The sequence below is a fragment of the Lacerta agilis genome, chromosome 1 (genome assembly GCF_009819535.1).
Source record: "Lacerta agilis isolate rLacAgi1 chromosome 1, rLacAgi1.pri, whole genome shotgun sequence".
Taxonomy (NCBI): Eukaryota; Metazoa; Chordata; class Lepidosauria; order Squamata; family Lacertidae; genus Lacerta; species Lacerta agilis.
The window spans coordinates 52,026,139-52,049,870 of NC_046312.1; positions in this window are offsets into that span (position 1 = coordinate 52,026,139).

Here is a 23,732-nt window from a genome sequence, read left to right on the forward strand (position 1 = left end):
ATCTGTCCACACAATATCCTACGGCGAGAAACGCCTAAAAGGTGTTTGGAAAAAGAAAGGAAAGTGCCTACCTTGACACTCAGATCTAGGTGTGCGGTTCTTCAGAGCATGGCTTGGATCATGAAAGATGCATCTGGTCCATATTGCAAAAGTGTGCTTTAATTTCAGGATTTATGAAATGTTTGCATGGACAGGCAGAGTCCCCCAAACCCTAGGCAACCCCCGAGCAGAATAATGACACAAGACAACGTGCTATGGGATTAAAATTGGCCACAACTTTATTAAGATTCAGATGTAGGGAGATCTTGGCTCAGGCATTGGGCGTTTATCCTTCCCAACCCTCAGCCGGGGATCTGGGAAACGTCAGGGTTATCCAGAATGTGTGGGGATTTGGCTGGCTCTGGAGAACATATGTTCAAGCAGAGATCCCGCCCCCTGTTTTGCCGCCACTGGTGGGGGAGAGCAATGACAACCTCTCGGTGTATGGACAATGCCTCCCCCAATACCCCTTTAACGGGGAACCCTGTTATCAGCGCCACACTGGGGGGGTGGAGTCACCGCCCCGCGCATTCCTCATTCATTCCATTTTGGCATAAGTGGGGTGGGGGATTTCCTTTAGTACGGTGGTGGCTGCAAGAGCTGCTTTCAATAGCCAAAGTGGCAGTTGTGGCGGCCATTTTATTTGTCTTCGCTGCTGCATTGCAGTGGTACCTTGGTTCTCAAACTTAATCCGTTCTGGAAGTCCGTTCCAAAACCAAAGCGTTCCAAAACCAAGGTGCACTTTCCCATAGAAAGTAATGCAAAACGAATTAATATGTTCCAGACTTTTAAAAACAACTCCTAAAACAGCAATTTAACATGATTTTTCCTATCTAACGAGACCATTGATCCATAAAATGAAAGCAATAATCAATGTACTGTACTATAAGATAAATAAGATATATTGTAGATGATAAAAAATAAAATAATTTTTTTTTCTTACCTGCACTGATGATAGTCATTGTTTGGATTGGGGGGGGGGGCTTTTATCCATTTCTGCAGTCACACAATCAGATAATCAGTAGCTGAAGTGGGTTCCACACAGTTACAAAAACAAATTAATCAAAAAGCCTCAAAAACACTAAATAAATAGCAAAAACAAAAGCGCCAAACTTTATTAGTTCTGGAAGTCCGTTTGACTTCCGAAATGTTCAAAAACCAAGGCACAGCTTCTGATTGATGCAGGTGCCCTGGAAACAATAGCCAAGAGCAGTATTGGATGTTCGGCTTCCGAAAAATGTTCGAAAAGTGGAACACTTACTTTCGGGTTTTCGGAGTTCGAGAACCAAGGCGTTTGAGAACCAAGGTACCACTGTATTATGGAGCATTAGGGTGGGTAGGGGATGTCCAGTGGCTTCTGGAGAGAAACAAAATGGTCACTGCTACGAGGGGCTGCTAATGTTTATTCTGCTGTTGCCACCACCACAGACAAAATAATGATAAAATGGGTCGGGGAAACCCACAACACCCGCAGATAACTGTGAGCTCTGGGATAAGCAGAGTGCTAATGACTGGAATCACAAAAACAAACAATATTTTAACAAATGACACATGAAACAAAGAAAGCTTTCAGTAATTAAGCCTTGTGCATGCAAGCCTAGGCCTGCAATGTTACATTGGTACAGTGATTCAGACACTAAGAAACATTCTTAATGTGTGTAACTGCTACTTATCGAAGTAGAATAGGCTAAAGTCTGGCCACAAAAACAAAACAAAACAAACAAACAAACCCAAGAATACACACGACCCTTTTCTGTCATTGCATTTATGGCAAAGTCAATACTTCAAGCAGAGAAAGAGGCTGTGTTCCCTTCTTAAAATACTTCACTGAGGAAGAAAGTGTAATGCATCCAGCCTCATCAGCAATGCTTAACAGTTTCACAGGCTGAAGGGTCTCATCAGCACTCAAGACTTCTCTAAATATACTATAAAAGTACTCCACTTGTCATTCTTAATGAGTCTCTGCTGCCACTTAAAGTGATTGGAGCTCCATTTATAGGGTTGGTTTCCCCCCTCCCCCAACTGAAACCATTTAGATCTTGGAACAAATTTAACAAATCACCGTTTAAATTTCAAAGTGATGAATAGAAATGTTGGCATGGTGAGGCTTTTAAACACATACGCTCCATTTGTAGGGTTTCCTCAACCTAGTGCCCTCCACATGTGTTAGACTGAAGCCCAAGCAGCAGAGCTGTAGTGGGTTGGATTGGTGGGAGTTGTAGTCCAGAACATCTGGAGAGCACTAGGGTCTGCAAAACTGCCACAAGCCACAAAAAAGCTATTTGCCTCCTTCAGAAGTATTTTTCAGACATTGGATTAGGGTGTGAACTAGAAGCGGGGCCATGCTTCATGCATACAGGCCTCCTTCTCTTGGTGTTCATATTGTACTTCTGAATGGGGTTCTGGGGGTGGTGGCTCAAACTGTAGAGTGCGACATCAGGGCAGTGTTTGCCTGGATGTGAGCAATAAAAAGAGGCTTATTGCATGGCTTCCTTTAAATAAAGGGGTGCCAGCTGGAGAATCCAGGATTTTTTCGCTTGTTTAAATGCTGTATCCGACAATAGAAAATAACAGCCCAATAAAAAGAGTCCCACAAAACCAATCTCCTTTTTGGCACAACATTAACAAGGAACGTTCACCCTTGACCTTCACAGCACAAAGGCATAATGGGATTTTGTATAAAATGAGTACGTTTCTTGAACACTGAGGATTCGGCGATAAGGAGAAAGAAGACAGAAGTTCATGAGAGGAGAGGAGATGAAGATAAATGGTTCAAAGAAGGCCTTTTTAATTTTTTAGACTTTCAAAACCATCCATTGAAAAATGGTTCGCGGGGGGGGGGGTTCAGTGGGGGTGGGGGATATTTTTGTTTGTAGAAAACGTACTTCCTTTTCTATTAGTGCAGGCAAATAGCAGCCTAAATTACTTTCAAACGAAATATTAAAGCTTCCCCAAATTTTGGTCTCTCTGTTGATGCTGCACAGCCTGATCGTGCATATCTTTTACTCAGCAGTGAATCCCACTGACACTCCAACTGCACATTATGGTATTCACACTTTTTTGCGGGGGGGGGGGAGTGAGGGAGTGAGCTTAAATGGGCCACTTTAGTCTGAATGAAAAGCAGCCATGCAGATACAGATAGCAAAGAAATATGATTCAGTTTGCATTTAAGAGTGAGCCTACCTAGTTTACATTTTTCAACACAACACATAAACTGAAATGCAGCCATGCTTTAAAATTCGTACATCTCTGAGTTTTGCAATGGGGTTAACTAGCAAAGTAACATGAATTAGAACAAAAGACCATCTAAGCGGTTTACAGGACAGTCTAAAAGACTCATTTAAAATCCCAGAAAAAACATTAAAAACAGACTTTGTTGTTGTTGTTGTTTAGTCGTGACCCTATGGACCAGAGCATGCCAGGCACTCCCGCAGTTTGGTCAGACTCATGTTGGTAGCTTCGAGAACACTGTCCAACCATCTCGTCCTCTGTCGTCCCATTCTCCTTGTGCCCTCAATCTTTCCCAACATCATGGTCTTTTCCAGGGAGTCTTCTCTTCCCATGATGTGGCCAAAGTATTGGAGCCTCAGCTTCACGATCTGTCCTTCCAATGAGCACTCAGGGCCGATTTCCTTAAGAATGGACAGGTTTGATCTTTTTTAAACCCACTAAAATAAAATCAGTAATTTTAAAACGTACTAAAATTACACATCAAAATCACAAGGTGATACAAAAAAGTTTTTAGCTGGGCTAGGTCTTAGGTCTGATCAAGCAGGGTTTTTCCTTATATTCTTACAATACTTTAGCCCTGATAGTTCCCACAGTTTCCAGGAATCAGCAGGTTCTTCATAGTGGCCTTCTCATGTTTTATCAAGTCTGTGTGTGTGTGTGTGTGTGTGTGTGTGTGTGTGTTTGTAGACACACCTTTCCTTGAGCTGCAACTGTACTTCTGTGTGTGCAGCACAGTGCCAACCAGGATGGGAACAGTTTTGTGGAAGACAAGTCCTGGGAGTCCAGCTGTAGAGCGGTCAGGATGTTAGGAAGCAATTCAGGTTAGCTTTACATAATTTATATATAAAGGGTGCTAAAAAGCTATTGCTCTCCGGGAATGCACACTAACTTACATAACCTTAGATGACATAATAAAGTTCACTCATGTCGTGCCTCATTCCCTTCTAAAATATGAAGGATGATGACAAAAAGAAAAGCCTGCCTGCTAGCTCTGAACACTGGGTTGCTCTCCTTGGCTTTCTGTTTTTCTTCTTATCCCTAGAAACTGAATTCCTTAATAAGGGCAAGTACTGCACAGAGAGAGCCTCTTAAGAAATGGATTTTCCCATTGAACATGCCCAAAAATGGCAAACCTTGAATGAAAAAGCTACACTTAACTCAGTGGGATATTTTAGCTAAAATTGACTTGATCAGGCAATAGTCATTTCTATGCCAGCAAAGCTAAATTTTGTGAGAGTATTATGAATGTCTAGCCAGGATAAAAACGAAGCAGCAAGAAAAATTGTCTTCATTAGGAAGAATAACAACATTGTAACCAGGTATAGGTGTGGACACTCTGTGAGAGTTTGATGACTTAATCTTAGCAGGATTGCATCTGGTTTGACTGTTTTCAAGGAAAGTGGCTGAATAAAAAGCAAGTGAAGAAAAGGATTGCGGTTCTGGATGAAACACATAGCGTGGAAACAGTCTGACTAGTATAGAAAAGGTTGAAGACAGATGTGGGGGGGGGAGTTGCTTGAAGAGCAAAACATAAATATAAGCAGTTAACCACATTGCCCAATGAAGTCAAAGCTGTGTCCCAAATCAGACACAGTTGAATAATGTTATTTTAAAGAGTTGCTTTCGCTGAGTGGAGATTACATATTTAGTTGGATTTGTTTATTAAACGTACGTACTGACTTGGGTCAATAAAAGCTCACAATGCAGATCAATGATATAAGGGAAGCAGGCAGAATATGTGGAACGTGTATACATCAAGGTTCGCTCCAGCCTCAGAGCTGACCAATACCATCTGCCCTGTGGCAAGGGAAAATAGGTAAAAGAGGCAGAAAAAGGAACATCAAGGCCTGCTCCCCACTTCACCACAGGGTCAACTGACACCATTTGCCCTGTAATAAGCTACTGTGGGGCTGGTTCTTTTGTTCTGTATGTTGTTCTTGATGTATTTGTTGTTGTTTTTTAGTGTGTGTGTGTGTGTGTGTATTGCTAGCTGCTTTAAGAACTCTAGATCTTACTACTACTACTACTAGTAGTAATAATAATAATGAAATGGAGGTAGGCAGTATATTCAGTTACTGGTAATAAGCCTATGACTGTAGTCATTGCAAACTGGGAAGTAATTGAATCCACTGCTCCATAAAATAATATATTTCTGGATTAAAGCTTGATAACATCTTAGAAATGGCTCAAGATTGGTTAATTAAGAATAATTCACATTCATATTTTTTTTAATTAGATGATGATGATGATTTATGCTGCAAAGCAGTTGTAGGCTTTGGTTTCTGAAAAACCTCCAAGGCAAACTATACAGTAATATATGACGGTCTTACCTCGGGAGCTGATGCATATGCCAGAGAAGGTGGCCAAGATATCCAATCTACACAGAAGGCAAGCTTTGTTTGCTTTCGGTAACCAGTAGTTATGATCAGCACTTTATATTAAGTGCCCTACTTCATACGGCACTTCATTTAGAGCTAATAAAATAGTGATTGGATGTTGAGTAAATACTGAGCAAGTATTAAGAACATCAATTTATTAAAGTATCACAATTATGCAACACAGCAGTCAGAGTAATTTGTAGCTAATTTGAAAAGTGATCCAAAAATTCATGCAAAAACTCAGCACTTTTTTTGCTCTTTACTAATTTGGCTGAAGCTGCTTTTAAAAACCCAAAAACAAAACAAAAAAAACCCCTGGCACATCCACTTTTCCTCATAAGGCTTAAAAAAGCAACTCTTGCTTTTGTCTTAATTCCCTTTTGAATTTATTACTTAATTTTGGTCACCAAAGTGTTGCTGATTCTTGATAGTGACAATGTCACACAATGGATTGCCCATTCTTTTCACAGCACATATCAAGGGCCTGGAAAGCATAAGCCCTACATACCCTAGAGCAGGGGTCAGCAAACTTTTCCAGCAGGGGGCCGGTCTACTGTCCCTCAGACCTTGTGGGGGGGGGGGGGGCTGGACTATATTTTGAAAAAATATATATGAATGAATTACTATGCCCCACAAATAACCCCGAGATGCATTTTAAATAAAAGCACACATTCTACTCATGTAAAAACACTGATTCCCGGACCATCCGCGGGCCACATTTAGAAGGCGATTGGGCCGCATCCGGCCCCCTGGCCTTAGTTTGGAGACCCCTGCCCTAAAGACTGCCAGCTTTCCTATATACCAGCAAAAGCATTAAGATAAAGTTATATAGGAAACTACTCAGACTATCCAACGATTGGAAGAAGTGGCATATAAATTTAATAATAAATACATCTGTTTTCCTTTCAGGGCAAGAAAGGCCTACTGTGAGATCAAGTACTAATTAAATTAATTTGGTGCCACTTCACCCAGCCCTTCTCCTTTGGGTGTTTCTAGACTGTTGCTATTTACTGGTAGGATTCAGTCCCATAATGAAAATGCAGCTTGCATAATTAAGTTGGCCGGAAAGTATTGAGCAACAAACTCATTTCCTGAAAGACTGGACGTCTTGCAGTAAAGAAAGCGACAGGAAAATGCCCTGAGAAGTGTGAAATAACACTTGCTTTGATGCAAAATCATATAACCTCCTGACAAACAATGCTCTTTAAAAATAGCCAATGTTGTCTAACCTCCCTGCAAACAAAATGGGATGAATGCTTATTGCCCGGATGTGCCCCTTGTCTCTCACAATTGTAGTATTCTGACTGTCTGCCATGCTGGCTATACCATTTAATGGTCAACACTGCAGAAACATGGTGCCATGCATCTTTGTGAAAACTAAATGTAGGCAAAAGGCCCAGAATGACAAGGAAAGAATTGGAGATTTCTTGGGGATGTTCCAAATGGAGAAATCTACCCATTCTGAGAAAGTGAGCCCACATCACAGAAATGAACTGCTGCTCTCGCTGGATAAGAATCAAAGGAAGCAGGTTCTGGAACAATGAAGAAGAAACTGTAGTTTTCGATACTTGCAGAGGAAGGGATAAACTGAGACCTGTAGGCCAGAGGGCACTTTTTGTACCTCTTACAGTCAGGAAAGTGACGTAGAGCAGTGGATTTGCTGCTTGTACAAATGCAAAGCTGTTTTTTCTCCATCTTTACTCAACCGAAATGTTCTGAAACACCATGAGTTTTCATCAGCCTCTCATTCCAGATGAAGCCAAACGTGGATACTTTTGCCCCAGGAACTTCTCCCTGCTCAGGAGAGAGACAACCATAGATATGTTGCTATTTCACAGAGCAATTTGGGGGGGGGGGGGAGGGAGATGTTCCTGCAACCAGAAAAGTCAACGAGGTAGTACTATCATAATAATAAAGAACGTTAGAAGCTTCATTCATTATCTATGGCATCCAAGGATTGCGCCTATGCTATTTGGCCTCCTTTTTGATCAAATAAAGTTTGATCAGGCATTTCCAATATGACTTTGGCTTCCAATGCCTCTGCAGGATCTATTATTCATCCACTTTTCTGGCTTTCTTCCTAAAACATTATGACTCAAATCAATGCATCCTTGGCTATTTCTGTGGCTTTTTTGTTAATGTAAAATATGAAAACTCCTTTTAAAAAATGTGCTTTTGGTAAGAAGCAGTTTTGCATGCAATAGTACAGACAGCAAGGGATGGGGAGAAATTTCATTCAGTTTGCATTTTAATGCAAAACTCCCTAATTCTATTTTTTTTTGGGGGGGGGGATGACAACAGAAACATTGCTGTCCTTTGAAATTTGCACTTCCCAATATTTTGTGATATTCTGCAAGTATTTCTTTGTACAAAAACGTATGCATTAGGGGAATGTATGCATAAAAGGAGTATATTAGTGCAATTTTCTCCTACACATTTTTCTATGCATTAATGTGTAACGTACATTCCTGAAAAGCAATTCCCTCAATATAACACGTTTTATGCTATTTACCCTGATACGCACTTTGCTGCATACTTGGTATCAGCATATGCATTTTGGTACGCATTACTTGGCTGGAGAACCGCACTGCAGTATTCAAAGAAACATACATTTTGAACAAGGGCAATGTTTTGGTTTGCATATCTCCTCCCCCACCCCCGAAAGTGTGGATTTGGTAGATTCATCTTTAAGTGCAAACTGAATTGAATTTCTCCATACCTAGCTATGACAGAAGACAAAAAAGAACTAGCACAATTCTTAAAGCCTTGATCAAAGTGTACTTTCACTAGACAGAGTGTGACAGATCTGCCTCCCCCTCATCACTTATTACAGTTCCGTCACTTCATCAGCTTCTACATACCTGTGATTTACCATATCTCTGTGATAAACCTTTGATTATGAACACCCTATACCTGAGCATCTGTATACAATCCAAAGCTCAGTATTTTTATTTTATATTATTGTTAAATTTATATCTCACCTTTCTCATCTCCAATTTATTCTCAGAACAGCCCATGTGAGATAGGTTAGGCTGAGAGAGACTGGGGCTGGTCTCAGGTTGCCCAGGAATGTCCATAGGTATTTGAACCCTATTCTTCCAGGTCACAGTCCAACACTATAACCTCCACACCATACTAGTGCATGGTGATAGGTAAAGGTACCCCTGACCGTTAGGTCCAGTCGCAGACGACTCTGGGTTTGCGCGCTCATCTCGCTCTATAGGCCGAGGGAGCTGGCGTTTGTCCGCAGACAGCTTCCGGGTCATGTGGCCAGAATGACTAAGCCACTTCTGGCGAACCAGAGCAGCACACGGAAACACCGTTTACCTTCCCGCCGGAGCGGTACCTATTTATCTACTTGCACTTTGAAGTGCTTTCAAACTGCTAGGTTGGCAGGAGCAGGGACTGAGCAATGGGAGCTCACCCCATCATGGGGATTCGAACCGCCAACCTTCTGATCGGCAAGCCCTAGGCAAGCCCTTCTGATCGGCACGCCCCTACTGCATGGTGATGGTTCACCATAAATCACATACAATACACACCTGAATGCAAACCTCCTGAGAAGACAAGAACTTCTCTAGCTCCCATTTGCAAGTCGCGGGGAGCTTAGACCACATAGCTGCTATTTACAGAAAGTAAAGGAGCTTAATGCACAACAGTGGGATGCAGAAGTTTGTGCATTAGTTTCTAATGGACCCGTGAGTGCATTTAGGCCCCTAAACTGCTGAGACAAAAGAAAACCTATTGCCTGGACAGCACTATGGATTCCCTGTGGCTGGGCTGAGTGCAACAAGGGGGAGCCGCAGAAAGGAGTACCATTTTATTAAAGATGACTGTTTCGGTGAAGAAGGAAGAGAGCGCAGGGAGAGATTAGTGGAGCTGCTGACTGTGCAGAGAGGGAACAGATGTTGGAGGTTAATGGAGCATTAGGAAAAAGGAGGGGAAAATCAAAGTTTCCTAATACCTGCCATGGCTTTTCAAGTCACACAAAGTTCTCTGTGGAGAAGCACAAGGCTTACTCTCAGTTGGAAGTTTAGAATGAGGCAGTCTAAGGCCCTAAGTTTCAGCAGTGACTCCCTTTTGAGCTTTGGTGTTGCTCAATGTGAACTTAACGCACCATAAACACTGACTGCTGTCATTTTACTGCCAAGGTTTTTTGTTTTTGTTTTTTTAATAGGCGCCTCCCAACGAAGTGTAATAGATGATAAAATTGCTTTTGCGGAGTCAGGTACATGTGGAGAGAGAGAGAGAGAGAGAGAGAGAGAGAGAGAGAGAGAGAGAAATCCCCATAGGGCACAATAAAACATTCAAATAGTGGCAACTCCACTGGTTGAACTCTACCATGTTAAGCAGAAGTTCCATGTCAGCAGCAGCCATTCAGAATGTGCAGTAGTGTTGTAGAGACTCTCTACATAAAGCAGAAAATGTGCAACAGCTGAAAACTGTGGGAATGCTTAGGAATATGGATGAGGATATATTAATTAAGATATCCCATCCCAGCTTGTGTTAACAAGCTCCAAACTTAGCAGAGTTACATTCCCTTTCTAAATCACAGCAGAAACGGTTGCATAGGCTTGCTAAAGCCTCAGAATAACATATATATTCCTGGTATATTCCCCTTCTTCCCTCTTAAAAGTAAAGACACAACACAGTGCTCTTTAGAAGATATAAAAAGAGTTTACTTACCATCATCCTGAGTTACAGTAGTCTCAGAAGGCAGGCTAGCTTAGATAAATGTATTTACATGTGTGTGAAGCTATCTCCTTAAGGGAACAGGCTTCACTAGGCCTCTCTTGGCTGCAAGCCAAGACAACATCCTGTCCTAAGATGTAGCTTGTTGAAAAGATGAATCCAAAAGAGAGAGATGGCGTCTGGTCTCAAGAGTTTTGTATACAGGTGAGACCACACCCACCTCTAGTTACACAGGAAGCTATCTCAGTCTAGGTAAACAGGAAGCATTGGCTGGAGGACTGAGATACACTTCATGTCCACTCTAGCAATGGTATGTTTTGACTGCTCTGTATTTACATCCCACAAAAACAGGAGTCATCAATGTGCTGTCTTCCAGCTCTTGCTGAACTCCAGCAGCCATCAGCCTCAGCCAACCAACTGCATAGAACTATTTTGGAGCTCTCCAGTAGAGAAAGTGTTCCACTTGGAACAGCCATTTTCCTTGAAAACAATGGCAAAAATTTTCATGTTGGCATTTGAAGTTTCTCCAGGTTTTCACCCCATTTAGCATTCACACTTTCATTTATTTCTATGGAGCCCTGCTAAGTCAATAGGCATTTACAGCTCCTATGATTACCAGTGAGCCTTCATATAGGTTTCCTTTGGATTGTTTTCAATAGGCATACTTGTAATCAATATTTAAAGCGACCCCCTGCCTACATTGTACACATTTTGGAGGGGTTATGTGTGTGAAAGGGACACACTGGGAATGGGGGATTTTGAGTTTACTGAGAAGGGGCACAGTGATGCTGCTCTTTAATATTGCTGCAGCCCCCCTTAAAAACAACAACACACACACCTTAATGGGAGTGATCTCCACTGAACTGGATGAAATGATAGTATTAGTTTATCTTCCTACACTTCTTCTAACCTTTCCCCCAATTTTAATTTTTTTAGGAATGGAACTTTATAATGTGTAAGCACTTAGAGGGAGCTGAAAAAATACTTCACAAAATAAGTGAAAAATATATTTCATGATAGTTGGCTAATCTGATCTGCCTGAAAAATGAATCCACAAAACAAGGCTTAAAATATGAACACCATGCTAAATGCCTTATGTTGCTGGAGAGCCAGTCTCATCAGTAAGGAAATTCCCAGATGTTCTCTCTTTTTCATTTTTGACATCCTCCTTCTGTTTCTTTCAGCCAGCAGTTTCTCATCCTGCTGTCTGAGGTGTGTTTTCTTAAAATGCTGTCATCTCTAGTTAATGATAAATAAAACACTTTTAAAAGAATGCAGAAGGCAAATGTTATTTTCCTTCAGAAATTATCTTCTGAAACAAAACCCTTTGTGTCCCCATGGTTAAGGCAGAGAGAAGCAAACAAAACCCTCTGACGACAAGATGAAAGAGTTTAATAAATTAGATGTTGATGTGAGGTGGAGTGGAGTGATGCTCTACAAGTATTTTAAGGGTGAGTATAAATATGTAGGGAAAGAATGAAAGATTGGCTGATCTCAGCAGGCCTCAGCAGGATTAATAAAAGAAACAATGGAAAATGTGTGTGCTAACTGACAGCAGCTTTTCACGTTAATAGGCTGCTGAAATGGGATTTCTATAGAAGCAGGTATAACTTATTCTCATATCCCATATAAGCATAGGTTTATGTGCTAATACTCTTCCAGAACTGTACTATTTTGGATTGCAGATAGAGGATTTGATATTTGAATGCTTACTTTTCTGAGTGGGAGTTGGGATTAACATATTAGGAAGTCACCAAATACAGGATGCCTCTCTTACTAGAAATTTCCCCCTTTTTCTTTTGATAAATGAATACCTATGTTGAAAGTATTTGGTCATCCCCTACATAAAGTCTGAACTCGTACAAGTCAGGGATATTTTGAAATTATTCTGCTGTTTTAAAATAAGCAGTTTTGGAATTGAATGCATATAAACCTTTCCCTATGCCAAAATATTCTTTTTTTCCAATGAGAGATAACATTCATATTGTTGAAAAAAAGTTTTCTTATATGTTTGCAGTTCCCTGAGAAAAGTCCTGTTGACTTGGAAGCATGCCAAAGGAACATATTGACATACATTTTGATATTTTCTACTTTATTTTGGACAATCTCTTTGGGGTTTTGTTGTTATCCAGTATTTACAGAGCAATCTAAACTCCTGATTGTGCTAAACTGGTGAAGGTGGTGTTTGGACTAGGCGGATGCGTCCCTCCACAAAGCTCTCTCTGCTAAGACTCACTTGATCAATGAAGGACTCTCCCTTCTGCCGACCTTTTAACAAGGAGAAATGTAAAGTACTACACTTGGGCAAAAAAAAATAAAAAAAATGAAAGGCACAAATACAGGATGGGTGACACCTGGCTTGAGAGCAGTACATGTGAAAAGGATCTAGGAGTCTTGGTAGACCACAAACTTGACATGAGTCAACAGTGTGATGCAGCAGCTAAAAAAGCCAATGCAATTCTGGGCTGCATCAATAGGAGTATAGCATCTAGATCAAGGGAAGTAATAGTACCACTATATTCTGCTCTGGTCAGACCTCACCTGGAATACTGTGTCCAGTTCTGGGCACCACAGTTCAAGAAGGATACTGACAAGCTGGAACGTGTCCAGAGGAGGGCAACCAAAATGGTCAAAGGCCTGGAAACAATGCCTTATGAGGAAGGGCTTAGGGAGCTGGGTATGTTTAGCCTGGAGAAGAGAAGGTTAAGGGGTGATATGATAGCCATGTTCACATATATAAAAGGTTGTCATATAGAGGAGGGTGAAAGGTTGTTTTCTGCTGCTCCAGAGAAGCGAACACGGAGCAATGGATTCAAACTACAAGAAAGAAGATTCCACCTAAACATTAGGAAGAACTTCCTGACAGTGAGAGCTGTTCGGCAGTGGAATTTGCTACCAAGGAGTGTGGTGGAGTCTCCTTCTTTGGAGGTCTTTAAACAGAGGCTTGACAGCCATCTGTCAGGAATGCTTTGATGGTGTTTCCTGCTTGGCAGGGGGTTGGACTGGATGGCCCTTGTGGTGTCTTCCAAGTCTATGATTCTATGACCTGCTGAACATATGGGTGGGTGGGAGCACTACCGGTGGGATATCTACTGGCAGTACCCAGTGAAAAACCCAAAAGTGTGAATTCCAGAGGTGGGAGGGGACTGAGCTGGGCTGAGATTGGTTGGATTCCAAACCAGTCTCACAGTGCAATGGCATGGAGACCGACTGTAGGGTCTGATCACTGAAGTAGTTTCAGGCTGATACAACCATCTTACCACCTCCTGCTTCTTGCCCTGGCCACTGTGCACACCTGGACTGCAGATGGCCCCTTTGCTCCATTAAGCCAACCACTGGGTGCGGGTGTTTGGACTGTAGCCTTAGTCATGCCATTCCCAGCCACAGTCTGACAACCAATACGGCCCAAGAAGACGTTATGGTATGAGAACCAACATAATGCAGGCAGGCATCCACTTGCCTAATAGCGCTTCTGCCTCTTCTTCCACCTTCTGCCCTCTCTCCACGTCCTTCAACTCTGTTCCAGAATGTTGGGGGACTCTTGAGAGCAAATTTTGGGGCAGAACCAGAAGTCCTATTGTTCAAGCAGATTTCCATTGTGCAACTGCATGGACATCTTATGATAGAAACTGGGCTTTAAATCAGGCTATTGAGATTGAGCCTTTAGACAACATTTCTGTTACAGAATCCATTGTATTTACGTCAACCATTTGCGCAAGCCTGTATTTTTTCAGCCTATCAAGATTTGTTATCATTCCTTTCATGCTGTTTCCAGGTTGTTATTTTTTATTTTATTTTTTTAAAAAAAGCTCAGTACATGATGACGCACAATTATACAACAAATTTCAGGAGCAAAAAAACCAAGCTATTAATTTGGCTTGTGTAATTCACCTTAGAAAATAACGGGTTATATGTAATTAGTGAGTGAGAAAATGTATTTGTTGCAAGCATTCTTTGGAAACCAAGCCAACATCATTATTTAACTAACAAACGATTTGCATATTCATAATTTTCTCCGTAAGGTTAAACATCTCTCAGAGGTAAATCTTAAGAAAGCAGCAGAAGCAATTTGGGATATTTTTCCTTCTGCTTCTGTATAATCTCCCACATGCTTCTTTAACTTCTCTATTCTTCAGCTGCGTCTTTTCTTAAATTGTTGTGTGGCATTGTTGCAGTCTATTAAACCATTTTTGTTTCCCCCACGTAAACAGTTACACTTCTATAGCAGATAAAGTGATTTCCCCCCCCCCCTTAGTATACATTTGCAGCTCTATCAACAGCAAGTGATAGCCTTGGATGTGCCATGACTTTCGGTCATGACGAAAAGGGCTTTATAAATGGGTGGTATTAATTTATAATTATTTTGCTTTTTTTTTTTAAAAAAAAAAGAAAATTGTTGGGTGTATTTGGGACACCAGAACCAGCTTTGCTAAGGGAAGCATGGCAAGATTAAAAGATGTTATCTTTCTCCTCCTTGGTTGAAAATTACTTCTAGATAAAAACTGCAGATACAGGGGAAAAGTTTAAACTGTTGGTGAGTTTTCTCATATGAGGCCATACATCACCTTTGAAGGAATGGATCTGGCCTGGTAGAGTGTATCAGCCATCTCTCTCCCTTTGTCTCTCTTCACTACACACACTTTTATCAGTGTGCAATGCCTTTCCCCTCCAGTTGTCCCACATTTGCCATATAGGAGCCAATGTGGTACTTACATTCCAAGTAGGAAATAGGTGACTACCCTCAAGTCACTGATATTGAAATGGTCTCATTAACTTCAATTAGATTACTGTTGAATAAGCGATGTGGGGATTATAGCCCAAGAGAGTGACATAGTATAAGGCACATATATATGACTGACAGCCTCACACGATCATTGGAGAATTTATAGCTGCCCAAGACCATTTTTAATTAAAGCAACTGGCCAAGGTAGTTAGCAATGCAAGCAAAATTAGGATCCGATCAGTTGCATATTTTAATACATGCATAAATTATATCATTTCACTTTAGGGAAGTTGGATGCAGCAGAGATAAATATCTGCCTTATCTTGGAATATTAAGAAGCAAGTGCTTTAAAAAACACACACAAAACAGCTGTCTCCTAGACTGATGGTACTGCAACATTTGCCAGTTTAGCTGGTCATTGTAAATGATGTTTTCTCCTTAGTGAGAAACATGCATTTTTTTATTGGCAATGGACTATTATGCTAAGTGAGGCTGCCCTTGGTGATACTTTCAGATGCTGCAAAGTGCCGCAGCTCACCTTCTGACAGAGGTGTGCCATTGCAGGAGGGTTATGTCATGGCTCACCTGTCCTATTATCCTCCATGTAAGCTTCCAGTAATGACTTTATGAACCACTCAATGACTGCTTTGATCAAGTGGAACAGTAATCCACTCACTAGTTTAGCATCAATATGTCTCATGAAGACTGTAAGGGCATTCGAAGAAGCATTATTCATGTATGTTCTTCAGCTGTGGAATACCCAAAGCCCTGGTCTAGCATTCCGACCCCTAACCCTGAAAGCAGTATAAAATGTTTTAGTTGGCCATTGATAGATTAGGATGAGGTGAGAGGATGATGATTTGAATAAGTATAATGGAGCTCTGTGGCTTTAACATTTTTACTTGACCTGAACTTTTGGAATAAGCTATTCTATAAAGCAAATGCATCAATTTCAGTCTACAGCAGATAACGATGGCCAGCAAATCTTGTGATTGTGGAAAAACATTGTCAGTGAGTCCAGCCTCATTTCTTTTAAAGCTCCAGGCTGCAGTGGCAACTAGCCCCAGCATTGAAAAGTGGTCTATGCAGGATTGGTCCTTGATAACTGTTCACTGCTACTGCTAAGCACAGTCTTGCATGAGTTGGTTGGGCAAAACCACTGGTACTGTAGCCTATGCGCTGACTTTATCCAGCCTCGGGTCACATTTGAAGATGCTGCGTTTGGATGTTAAAGCAGATAATGGCCTGGAGCCAACATGCCAGAGAGACTGCTTGTCATATTTTGCGTACAGGTATCTCTAGGATAGATATTTGCACAAGTTGATATAAGGGACTAAGGGTGATCATGTGGGAGAAGGGTCTTCCTTAGAGTTGGCCCTGCATGTAATCCAAGTCATGGGCAACCAGTCAGGCAGCAACTAAAGCCCCTGAATTGAATTCATACCATCAATACCAGGCATAGGCAAACTTGGCCCTCCAGATGTTTTGGGACTACAGTTCCCATCATCCCTGACCACTGGTCCTGTTAGCTAGGGATGGTGGGAGTTGTAGTCCCAAAACATCTGGAGGGCCAAGTTTGCCTATGCCTGATCAATACAATGCTGATCTGCATCTAGCTATATAATTTGGGTCACCACATCTCAAAAAAGATATCGTTGAGTTGGAAAAGATTTAGGAAAGGGCAATCAAAATGATCAAGGAGGTAGAGGAATTCCCTTATGAGGAAAGATTGCAATGTTTGGGCCTTTTTGGGTTTAGAAAAAAGGTAGAGTTGATAGAAGTTTATGAAATGATGCATGCTATGAAAAGGGGGATAATTTCCCCTCTCCCTCTCTCAAAACACTAGAACCCAAGGTATAAATTTAGGCTCTCAGCCTTGACACATGAGATTAAAAAGTAAGTAAGGGGCTGGAGAGGTGTATGTGCTTCTGGCATTTGCACGTATTCAGTGTGAAGGTCTGAAGTGGGCTTCTAAGAACATTCTGCTGAACAAAAAAAAAAAAAATTAAAAAAAAATCCTTCCAGTAGCACCTTAGAGACCAACTAAGTTTGTTCTTGGTATGAGCTTTCGTGTGCATGCACACTTCTTCAGATTCTGCTGAACACATTCTTAAAAGCGTTGAACTGTCTTATCAGGATCGTGAACTGACTTTATTGTTGACTTGATTTTGTTTTAAGAGCTTGTGTTTGGATTGTGTACATCCCTTTGATGGCTTTATGCTGTGAAGTGGTCTATGAATCTGTTTAATGGTGAACAATACCATCATCCTCTCCAATTGTGAGGAGGCTTCTAAGAGCATTCAGGAAAGCCGACATAGAAGTCCCTTTCAGTTTTTCTCACTCAACATGGGAAGGCTAGTTGTGGAGTAGGCACATCCTGTGCACATGAGACACTGAAGGCAGAGGCAGCATGGATTCCTCTTCCCAAACACTTCTTTTTCTTTTCCCTTCAATGTTCAGTCTGAGCACCTGTTGAGTCTGTGGCAGTATCCAATGCTCCTGTTCTGATAGTGCAGAGCAATGGAATTTCCCCCTTCTCTTTTCTCCCCTACGTGCTCTCTAAATCAGCTCTGGAAATTTGGGAGGCTCTCCACAGAAGGTTTTGGAGGAGCCCAGAGGGAGGAGAGGAAACAGAAGTGCTGTTGTGCCAATTGGACTCTACTTGCATGGCCCTGTGTTGTTACCTTTATTATTGCAGTGGTTGATAGGATTCTGTGTGGCACGAAAAGTGTGGAACCATATGGGAATTAAAAGTGAATGGATTGTGGAATGAATTAAATGAATTGTAGTGAGTGAATGAAGGTGAGTGAATGGTAGATGAATGTATATTTTTGAACATATTATTTCAGAAATTATTTAGTGGCAACACCAGATTGCCTAAAAGTAAGTTTACACAACTTGAGAATTATGCCAAAATGAAGCACTTGAGTATTTTATGCAAATAAAAACATTTCCCCCTGCTTCCAAATTTTGAAACCCATACTCTTCTGGGGGGGGGGGGGATCCAGCACATATTTTATCATTTTCACCCCACAGAGTATAGCAAACAAAATGATTTATCAGCAATTTGAAATAACTTTCACATTTAGAGACCAAAAGGATATTGCTTCAAACTGTTTTATCAGAGCTGATAGGAAGGACATTTCTGCTCAGGCAATTTTCAAAGCATTCTGAACATTTCTAACTCTCTGAATAGAAAATTGAAACAGTGACATTCAGTATCCTCTAAAAAGTAGACGGGTGGGAATATTTAACAGCTGGAAGTATGAGTGAGTATAGATATGCAACATTATCTTGGTTGTACCTGCATCGTCTCCAGGTGTTTGATTACTGTGACCACTTGTTCCATGAACCTCCTTTGGTGTTCATTTGGAATATATTTCAAGTAGATGGGTTTCCTCTTCACTGATAAACCAAACTATTTACAATATCAACTATTTGCAAGGCAAACTAAGATGTTTACTTCACAAAGGGGCATAATTCTTTAGACTGAATGTTGCACCAGTTAACATAACAGAACATACTTTTTATATCACTTCATTTGAAGGTGGACAAGTACAGCTTTGAAAAACTCTACAACAGATGTGCTCTTCATTAAATTCAGGTAAATGCAGTGCTATTTTTCTAGAAAAACAGGTGCTGGAACCCACCACGGACGCTTCCCTTGTTCTCTTTATAATGGCAACGGTGCCCACCTGAGAGGTGCCAGAACTGAGTTCCAGTGAGTTCTAGCTGGAAAAAAAGCCCTGGGTAAATGCATGACAAACCTAGACAGCATCTTAAAAAGCAAAGACATCACCTTGCCGACAAAGGTCCGTATAGTTAAAGCTATGGTTTTCCCAGTAGTAATGTACGGTAGTGAGAGCTGGACCATAAAGAAGGCTGATCGCCGAAGAATTGATGCTTTTGAATTATGGTGCTGGAGGAGACTCTTGAGAGTCCCATGGACTGCAAGAAGATCAAACCTATCCATTCTCAAAGAAATCAGCCCTGAGTGCTCACTAGAAGGACAGATCCTGAAGTTGAGGCTCCAGTACTTTGGCCACCTCATGAGAAGAGAAGACTCCCTGGAAAAGACCCTGATGTTGGGAAAGATGGGGGGCACAAGGAGAAGGGGACGACAGAGAATTAGATGGTTGGACAGTGTTCTCGAAGCTACTAACATGAGTTTGGCCAAACTGCGAGAGGCAGTGAAGGATAGGCGTGCCTGGCGTGCTCTGGTCCATGGGGTCACGAAGAGTTGGACACGACTGAACGACTGAACAACAACAACAACAACAACAAATGCATGTTAAGCTATTCACACCTTGTATTAAGAATCTGCTTAACGGATGTGTTAGACTCCGAGATTCCCAGAGTCTAACAAAGGCATTAAATTGTTATGGCTAGATTGACAGATTGAATCAACTCTCTTATCCCACAGAAAGGCTCTCAGGTTTCAAAAACCTCATTCGCATTATCTCTCCTCCCAAATTTGTCTTTCCCTTAGGCATTTCTTGGTGTTACAGTCAACATCTTACAAAGGCTGCCACTAGAGACACAAGGATTGTTCAGTTTTCTGTTTAACTAACACAGCATACATTTATTATGCTAAATGCGCTGGTTAAGTAGATTCTTAATACAAGCTGTGAATAGTTTAACATGCATTTACTTGAACCTTTTCCACCCTCCTCTGCACACATTCCAGCTTGTCAATATCCTTCTTAAATTGTGGCGTCCAGAAATGAACACAGTACTCCAGGTGTGGTCTAACCAAGGCAAAATAGAGTGGTACTATTACCTACCTTGATCTGAACACTATAAATAATAATAATAATAATAATAATAATAATAATAATAATAATTCCAGAGGTTTTTAATCCTCTACAGGAAACGTTTTGGAGAACCTTGAGAAACAAATAACTAAGTTGTAAACCCAACCGGTTAGACTGGTTAAGGGAATCATGGGAGCAATTAAATGTTTTTAATTATCAGTGATGCTTAGAGACAAATTTAGAGACATTATTAATAGATGGAGATCAGTAACTCAATATGTAAAAAGAGAAGCTGGAATTTCTGGACGAGGCATTGATTTTATGATTGGACAAATAATAAGATAAAATAAATGTATCAAATAAAGAAAGAAGAAATGAAGAGACCTTGGAAAACATAGAGCTAAATTGCACAGAGCGACAGAATGACGCTGGGTTTTGTGGGGGACCCTGATGTGACTCAGGGAGGGCATTGCGCGGCCAGGCGAAGTCCCCCCGAACCCCGGGGCAGCCCCTGAGGGAAATAACGACTCATGACAACGTTGTATGGGATTAAATTGGCCACAACTTTATTAATATTTCAGATGTAGGAAGACCTTGGCTCAGGCATTGGGCGTTTATCCTTCCCAGCCCCCCAGCTGGGGTTCTGGGTAACTTCAGGGTTATCCAGCATGATTGGGAAGTGGGCTAGTCTGGAGAACATATGTTCAAGCAGATAGCCCACCCCCCTATGTTCGCTGCCGCTGGAAGGGGAGGGCAGTGACGACCCTGGGCGTTTGGTCAATGCCTCCCCCTGAGACCCCTTTAACGGGAACCCTGTTATCACCACCGCAATGGGGGCGGGGGTCACCGCCCCACGCCCCCCCAATCCTGTAAATGACTAAAGGATTCCGCCCAAGGCCTGCAGCCGCCAAAGTTGTGACGAATTGCTACGGGAAAGGCAAAACCTGCCAATGCAGGGAAATTCCTTTCCGGCCCTTTAACAGCGACCTTGTCATAGCAGCGCTTGCGTGGCTGTGTGGCTGTGGAAAAAGGTGGTTAAACCTGCAAAGTAAACGTCAATTGAGGGAGTGGAGGGTGGGGAAGCTCTGAATCCAAACGGTCACTTCCCAGGTATGACTCAATCTCTATTGTGTGTACAGCATAATCCCTCCTTCTACCTGGCCAATCCCCCTGGCAACACCTCCCCAGCTGGGATTGGGCGGCTGCTAGAGTAGGTGGAGTCCACAGGTATCCCAACCTGGGGAAGGCAAGCCAGACCAACTACCAGGAGCTGCCACCGTGATCCAATGGGTCTCCTCGCGACCTCGCAACATGCGCACCCCATTTTATGTGGGGAACGCTCATTACTGCCATCATACTTGGATGTTTGTAGGGGAAAACTTTACTCCAACTCACTGAGGTACACCATTAGAACAGCCCATGAAGCTTCTAAGCATATAAAGGAAGGGAATGTGTACCTGAGGTTGGATCCCTGGTCCATCACAGTAACGTCTATATAAGAGTGGAAAACCTATATGTGTGCAGTTTTGTTTCAACATTTACTACGAGTCAGTGGTAGTGAAACATGAAATCCTCTACCAGGCCTCCCTAAATTCCAACACAACTTTCCGAGGTGTGGTTTCTCAAGTGCTTTTAGCTGTCCAGAAGCTGTAGATGTATTTGAGCAGATATGAAAGATGACACATTATTTTTGCCCAACTGACAATGTTATTCTTTCTGTGTACAGTATGAGGACCAGGATTTTTGCTTAAAATGATAAGCGGCAAAGCTTTAGCTTTCACAGAGGAGTTCAAAGTTTTATTGAAGTTCCCAGTGAAGTTTATTATGTGAAGGCTTTTTTATTTTAGTTTAGTTTTAATCTGTATATCCACTTCAAATCTCCAGGTAACATTTTGCTACTTTTATCATCACTTCATCCCTATGCCTCCTGGGTTTTGCTGAGACCCCAATCTCTTTCTCTCTCTTTGGAGATATTTTGTTATCACTGAGGCGATAGAATCAGAGACTCCAGTGCATTTTAGCTCCCCTGGAAATGCATTTCCCCCCCCAGTCCCTTGAATATGTGACAGGCAGGAAGAACAACACAATAGGCCTCATTCTATGAGAGGGGAAAATCCTCTGTTAACCTTCTCTGAAAAATATAAGCACCAAATAAATCTTTCTGAAATTGTTCATTAAAAGGAATCCTGGGAACAGCTTTCACAGCTGCAGGGAGTTCCTGTTTCCTCATAGATGGAGACTACCAACTATTAGCACTGATTCAAGACAGTATTTTATTTCGTTGTGCTTTCCCCTGAGTGTGATCTATTTAGAAGAAACATGCAGAAGAAGATGAAAGAGCACCACCTGTTTCATAAACCAGATAAGAGAAAAATGTATTGTGTTAACACATCACTGAGCATCGCTAATCAATACGGTAGTACCTCTAGTTATGAACTTAATTCATTCTGGAGGTCTGTTCTTAACCTGAAACCGTTCTTAACCTGAGGTACCATTTTAGCTAGTGGGGCCTCCTACTGCCGCCGCCACGCGATTTCTTTTCTCACCCTGAGATAAATTTCTTAACCTGAGGTACTTCTTCCGGGTTAGCGGAGTCTGTAATCCAAAGTGTTTGTAACCTGAGGTGTTTGTAACCCGAGGTACCACTGTACATCATATGCTGCTTTTTAGTGGTTCTGAAGATAAGTTCCAGGTTAGGAGGATCGTTGAGCCCAGACTTACACACAGAACTGCTTGTGGAAGGAATATCATAGTTGTACTTAAGAAGGGTAAAAGAGGCAGTTAAAGTAGCATTTTGTACTGTACTGAACAAACTGTATTATGCTTTATTTCTTGCTGTATGTTTTCGTAAATCGCCTTGGTAAAAAAATTGCTTGAAAAGGAATCTACTATATATCTATATCTATATGGTAAGCTTGAGTTTGTTTGAGAATCATGCTTAATTATAGGGAGGAAAGATTAGAATGAAGTATCTTCCTTAGGAGGAGACGGAAAGTTTTGTAGATACTGGATGCAGGACCTAGCTAAAACATATACAATTTTGTTGCCTGAATGTTGCGTGGCTTTTCGTTTTTGAACATACCACATGCTGGAATGGAACGTGAGGATTTCAGAAACAGCTTCAGGAATTATTCCGGAGAGTAATGAACATCTAAATACTGTTCATCAGATCTCTTATCAGAGTACTTCTCAGATAGTTCAAAATGCAGTGTGAATTTTACAACTGCCAGTACATGGAAAGCAACTGAATTGGCAACAGAGCAAAATGGAGCTAGCATGTGATTACTTGCACTGGATTGTAATGCCTGCATAGGGTTGTGCCCTGCCAAACTTTGTTCCTGAACACAAACACCAATTCCAATCCAGGTTGGAAATGAGGATTGTAGTGCAGCCGGGATTGGATAAAAGCCTGCTCCTACCCCACCCCACCCCCAAAGTAGCATCAAAAACAACATTTTTGGCATTAAGTGTCAAACTAATAGATCCATCTACTGGGAGATGATCTAGTCTAGTCTTTTCTTAATTTTATGACCTCAAAGCTGGAAGCTCCCAATTATTGTCAGTTCATTTTGGTATTTCATTTAATTTACAATCCTCTATAGTTCTGCATAAGGAAGTCCCCCAAATAGAAACTACCACCACCTGAGTTCATTATTAGAGGATTCTAGGTTTTAATATGCATGGTACTTGATCTGTTATAATGATGACCTGCTGTTTTCCTTCCTTCCTTCCTCCTTCCTCCTGGCACTCCAATTACTATTTTCTGAAAGAGTCTCGGGATTACCCTATTTTTCTGTGTATAAGACTAGGTTTTTTCCCTAGTAAATTATGTCAAAAATTAGGAGGCGTCTTATACACGGATAGTGCCAATGTCATTTTCTTAAATCTGAGTCCTCCCAAAATAAGGGGCGTCTT